The sequence below is a fragment of the Camarhynchus parvulus genome, chromosome Z, assembly GCF_901933205.1.
Source record: "Camarhynchus parvulus chromosome Z, STF_HiC, whole genome shotgun sequence".
Classification (NCBI taxonomy): domain Eukaryota; kingdom Metazoa; phylum Chordata; class Aves; order Passeriformes; family Thraupidae; genus Camarhynchus; species Camarhynchus parvulus.
This window is the reverse complement of record NC_044601.1, coordinates 23175784-23181783: the sequence shown is the minus strand read 5'-3', so window position 1 is coordinate 23181783 and position 6000 is coordinate 23175784. Positions and strand designations below refer to the sequence as shown.

The 6000-nt window shown below is 47.4% G+C and overlaps 1 protein-coding gene across 1 annotated transcript in view; it reads left to right on the top strand.

The window, feature by feature from the left end:
* Window positions 1-987: 987 nt before the first annotated feature.
* CEMIP2 (cell migration inducing hyaluronidase 2) overlaps window positions 988-6000 on the top strand; it is a 50067-nt gene continuing 45054 nt past the window's right edge. The window contains exon 1 of the mRNA XM_030968342.1: window positions 988-1189. The gene's annotated coding sequence lies outside the window, so the exon portion shown is untranslated. The remainder of the gene's footprint in view (window positions 1190-6000) is intronic.

Below are 6000 nucleotides of genomic sequence, written 5' to 3'. Positions count from 1 at the left end.
ATGAGTGTGGCCCAACCTTGCAGCACGGAAACGGTGGGAGGTCCCAAACTTAAGAGAAGCCCGTTGTCAGATTTGCATCAAAGCTGACAGCCTGAGGTGCCCTGAGGCTTCACAGTCCCTCTTGAACGTCTATACCAATTGATGCTCTTTGCTGGGTAACAGCTTCAGGCAGGGATTCCCTGAAATTCAGAACATTTTGGGCTTTAGTTTGATTTTCCTTAAAAAACATTAGAACCCGAAACAAAATTAAAACAAAACAAAACAAAACAAAACAGCAAATCAGAAAGCGGAATCAGGTTCTCCAGTCGGCTCTTTCCCCTGGTCAGACTGCCCGGACTACAGCCGCCGTAAGTAACTCTGTTCAGCCCGCACGTACCGACAGCCGCCGCGTGTCTCTGCTCTGCTACTGTCGCCTCTCATGCGCTCCGGGTGTCCCTCCATCCCTCCCCTCTGGAGACAGCACAGCGTCTCTTCCCTCGCTGTCGCCTGGCTCTCGTTCCTCGCGCACATTCCACACCGCCCAGGCAGCACCTGCGCGTTTATAACTGTGGAATTACTATTATTAGCAGTATTATTATCATTATTAGTAGTAGTAGTACTACTGCTGTTGTTACTATTACTTTAACACGGACATCGACATCTAACGGTCCGTCCAGTATTTTAACTGAAAATCAGCTCTTTTCCACTCTGCCCAGAGGAGAGCCGTAGGTCAGGGCACGGATGCAAAGTACCCCCTCGCCTCCTCTTGCCCCCCAGGCCCGGGTGCTGCAGGAGGCAGCGCCTGGGTCCCCCGGCAGCAGCGGGAGGCCGGAGGGATGCAGTCCTGCGCGGAAGGAAGCGCCAGGCCCGGGCCGGGCAGCGCGGCGCCCGGGGAGCGCAGCGCGGAGGTGCGGCCGGGCCGGGCGAGGGCGGGCGGGCGGCAGGGGCGGCCCCGCTCCTCCCCCGGCGCGGAGGCGGCGGGAGGCGGGGCAGCGGCGGCGGGGCTCGGCCGCCTCCCGCTCGGGGCCCGCGATCTGGGTCGCCCCGCGGGTGCGGCCGCTGCCAATTGCGTAAGGGCGGCAGCCGAGGCGGGGAGCGGCGGAGTTGGCGAGCAGCCGGCGGCCTCCCGCCGTGTCCGGGGCGGGGAGCGCTATGCCGCCGCCCTGAGAGCGCCGCCGCCGCCCCGAGCGCGCCGCCGCGCCGGGCCCAGGTGAGACGCGCCCGACCCGGCCGGGGCCAGCGCGGGGCCGGGCCGTGCCGGGCCGGCTGGGGCCCGGGCCGAGCCGCCGCGCCCGGCCGGCCGGGCTCCGCCGCACTGGCCTCTTTGTTCCCGGGGCCGGCGGGAGGGGAGGGAAGGAGGGAGCGGGGGCGGCAGCAGCAGCAGCCGGCGGCGGGGCGGGGAGGGCCGGGCGGCGGGCGGCGGCGGGCGCGGCCGCCCTGAGGGGCCGCGCGCGCGGGCCCGGCAGGTGTGGGCCCGGCGGGCCCGCGGCAGGTGCGGCGGCGGGGCCGCGCTCACGGGGACGCGGCTTTGTTGGCGCGCCCGGTCCGATGCTGCCGCGATCGCGGTGGAGAGCGACCGGGCTCGGGTCCGCATCGCGGCGTGACTGCGCTGGGACTTGTCATAGGCATCGCCGAGAGCTTGGGCTGTCGTGGAATGCCGTCCTTGTGACTGATAACCAACAGCTGCTTCACTTGCCCAGAGGCACGGAAGAACCAGTGGGAGCTGTACATCATTGCAGCCCCTCTAAGAAAGGAGGGTGTGCAGCGATTAATGCATTGCATTTGTGCTACATCACAGCTAGATGAGGGCTGTGTGCTGAAGATAATGCCCTTGTTGGTACTTAAGTGTTCATGTAGTGATACAGTTTCCTTGAAAGGAAAGAGATTTTATCTTTTTGGGTGGTTCTAAAAGCAGAATAGCAGACAAAGACAGTGTAATATGGAGGATAAAGTAGTACTTGGTACTTTTTTGTGGCATTAGTCTGTTTTCATGAATCACAGAAAAAGATTTGCAGTGCCTTAGCTACTGATGTGAAATGGCCTGTGGTAGCAGTAAGGGGAAGGGATGTTCATCTTTGTTCTTAGGGGTCTGCAGCTCTTCGAGGTGCTTTGTCTACGTGGATCTTGAACACTGCCTGCACAAATGTGAAGTCTTCTGCCAGATCAAGTTTGTTGGGCCTGCTCCTCCTGCACTCTCTCTACTAATAGAGCATCCAGCAGACTATGTCAGGGACTTGAGCTAGGCAGGGAGGCCAGAGAAATAAGTTATATGTAAAGCATGAGAAATGCCCCAAACACAAAGGGATTCAGGAATAAGAAAGGGTGTGTGGAGGGGAAAAGGACAAAGACAAGGGGTCCATGGTCAATAGGTCCATGCTAAGATGAGTATCTTCTGGAGTTCAGTGTCTGGTCTCAGCAGGAGCTGTGGTGGTGTGTGCTGTTTTGGGATGGGGATATATGTTTTCCAGTGGCACACTGTGAGTTTCTTAATTACAAACATTGACACGTTTCTCCACGGTACTTTTGGGGAAGTGGTGTTAAGGATTGGCTGAAAGCTTTTAGCCAGTTTGTCTGACTTGTTGCTAGTTGTTAGAGACCTAACTAGTAGAAGATGGTGGACCCTGTGTGTAAAAACCATTGATTACCGAAGGGCCTGTTAAATCTTCTGAATATTTCCTAGCTTTTACAGGTCTTGTGACTGGAAGTTGCCTTTTGGTGGTACAGTTCACTTTTCTTCCAAGTTTACAAACCAGGGGACCAAAAAAAGGTTGTTTTTACTTTAAGCATGAATATGAAATTAGGTAGAACACAAGTTGTGGGACTACTTTGCTTATTTTACAGCTTTTCTTTCTTTTTTTTTTTAGTTTGAGTTGATACATATTTGAGTAGTTTGTACTTCAGAGGAAGTCAGGAGGTTTCAAAGGGGGCAGTGGGATAGGTGCTTTTCAGTCTTATTTAAATACTTCACAACAACATTCTTACCACCAAGGCTGTGAAGAAATGTCTGCATGCCTTGGACAGTTGGGACTAGAAATTTATTTATTTAATTATGGATAACTTTAAATACAAAGGACAGTCATTAACTTCCTTTATTATATGTCCAGTGTGCTTCAGAAGTTTCATTAAACAGTTTTAGAAGACTGTTTTTGTATGTTTTGAGGTAAGTCCAGTTTCTTGCTGTGGAAGTCTTGTTTGCAAAAAATGAGCAGTGACTCAGTTTTGTTTATCTTACCTGTTGAATAGGACGGAGCTGTTTGCTTCTGTACCTGTGGGACAGCTCTGGCTACTGTCTGTGCTAGGATTGGAGCTCCATCTCCTCTTGATTCTGCCTTGTACTGGAACTGGGGAGGAGAGGGACCCTGGTCCCCATTGTCTGCTGGAGGCTGATGCTGTAAGGGACACCTCTGCTACCTCTGCCCTGCAGCTGAAGGAGCTCCTTGGCTGACAGGCCACGTCATGCATGACTTCAGGGAAAGTGTTCCACAGTGTTTGTGATTAACTGTTCTTTACCTTATATATGCATGCACCAGTGATTCAAAAACTTCAGACAGAAATTACTGGGAAAATTGTCACCTAGTAAATCTTGCTTTCTATATATTAAAAAATTAAATCATAGGAATATAATCTGAAGTATATCAGTCAGGTTCATGCTTTGCATTAGTAAGGCTGTTCCATAGAATCATCTACAGTATGCATCAAAACACGATTAAAGTCTGTGTTGTAAATTGCAGTTTCTTGTTTGGAGTCAAACAGTGATTAGACTTGATACATTCTCAGCTTATTTTTACCAAAAGGGACTTCACTGTCGATTTGATTGAGGTATTTTTGGCAAGACAAATGGAAATGATTTATTTGTAGATGTGGGTGTAGAAATCCACAGAAATATTTTCGTGGAGTAGTAATACTGAGAAAGTGGAAAAGGAATAGAAAAGTTGAGCAAAGATCTGAGGGAGAAAAGTGATATATTTGCCAATATGGAAAGAAAATACTGAAGGCATTAAAGAATGCATACTTTAGAACTTGTAACTGATTTTATTGCTTTGTTGTGAAGTAGATTAACGGAAGGGATGTGCTAGTAGCTCTTCTATCTTTTTGGCACATGGGATTAAGAAGAACATGTAAAAATGAGTAGTGCAGTCATGCAAGATGACTAGCTATACCTAGCAGGATGTTGCGGTACTTGGCAGTAGGGTGTGGAGTTCTTGGAGTTTCCTAGAATGGAATTCACTGTAGGTAAGCCAAAATATGAGTGTAGCCACCAGCTCAGTAGAATGCATAACTAATGGTGGATTACAGGGCTTTGTTTTGCTGTTTGAAGATTGTGATTTTGCTGTTTTGAGATACCCCAGATATGCTGTTTGTGTTTTTTACAAAAGGAAAATTATAGCATGTTTTTTCTTTTACAAAATTCTTCAAAGGTATCATGTTGTGTAAGTTAAGTCATTGTTCCTTTTTCACCGGGTTCTTAACTCAGGTAGTTCTGAGATTTCTGAGATACTTTAGAGCCATGGATTATGTTGGCATTCAGATACACAGTCAAGTTACTCTTCTTAGTACATCAGTAGAAACTCTTTTCACAAGACTTTGTGCCCTCATGCCTTAGCTGGTATGTACTGTGCTCTTCTGCTACGCTGCTGCAATTTCTACAGCAAAATGAAAACTGTACTATATTTCAGCTACTGTGTATCAATGAGTGTGGCATATTCATGTCAGCGATCAGGTAAAGGTGAATTTTTGGTTGCTGATCTCAGCAGGCAGTTGCAGTGGCTGAGTTGAGAGGGATTTGGTTCTTAGAGGAGGAGAGGTGATTTTGGAAAAGTGAAGGTGAAAGACAGGTAAATGAGGTCTTAAAGTGTAGTAGAAGAATGACCACATCACATCAGGCCAAGTGTCCATCCAGACAATTACCCAGGGTCTAACAGTGGTGGGGAGTAGTCATTTGGTGAAGCTACTGCATTGTGATGCTACTGCTTCCAGCTTGTGTTTCAAGGACTTGCTAAACTTGGGGCAGTGTTATTTATCCAATAATCCTCAACTGAATTATCTTCTGCAACCTTTTTGTTCCCTGAACCTGTGTAAATTCTTGATGTCCAAAGCATATAGTACTGAGACAGGTTCAAAGACTTCTGTGTAGCTTTTTTTTTTCCTCCTGGGAAGAGACATTAAATGTTTTTTGCATTCTACCAGCTACTTCTGATTCTATGGACCTAGTGACATGTAGCCTCTCTCTTAATCATCCATCACCAGTATGAAGAGTCCTTTGGGGATTCCAAGAGTTCTTACTGGATGTGATTTGCAGCTCTTAATTATTTTTTTAATGCAGACTCATTTAGCTTGGCTCATACAAAGGCAAGACAAAAGAATGTGGGTGTGCAACTCCAACAATTTAGTTTTTCAAGTAGCATTCTTTTTGTGGTTGATGCACAGTTAAAATCTGCTGAGGCAGTCCTTCAAGTATGCAGAATGAGGGGTGACATTTCATTTACTGAAGCTTGAGTTGGACTGAAGAAAAAATTCTAAGAACTTAACAGCTTTGCCAAAGAAAGAAATCCACATGCTGATATGGAAGAGATTGTGTTATTATGCTGATTCTTGTTTTAAATACAACTTAAAGATGACAGCCCTTTGATGATTAAGTGGTTATGTGAGTACACTCAGGAATGCTTTGCATATGTCAGTTTACTGAAGCTGAATATCGGATCTGATTCTTTTCCCCACTGCATGTTATAGTCTGTACTTTCATATATGCTTATAATCTATTTATAAGAGCTTTTCTAATTTACTAATAGATATCTAATCTTACTGTCCTTCTCTTTGGAGTAGGGTTGTAGGCCCAGTGATTCAAGCTAGTGCCAGAACTCAACTTCACCTCTCTGAAGTGCATTACCATTACATAGAAAATTTTCTGCTTTGAAGTCCTAGGCTGTAGTTGTTAGATTGGGATTTGTGTTTTTCTAGAGACTGCAGATATCTGTATACTACTTCTTATTGTCCATATGAGAAGTAGTTTAAATGGTTTTC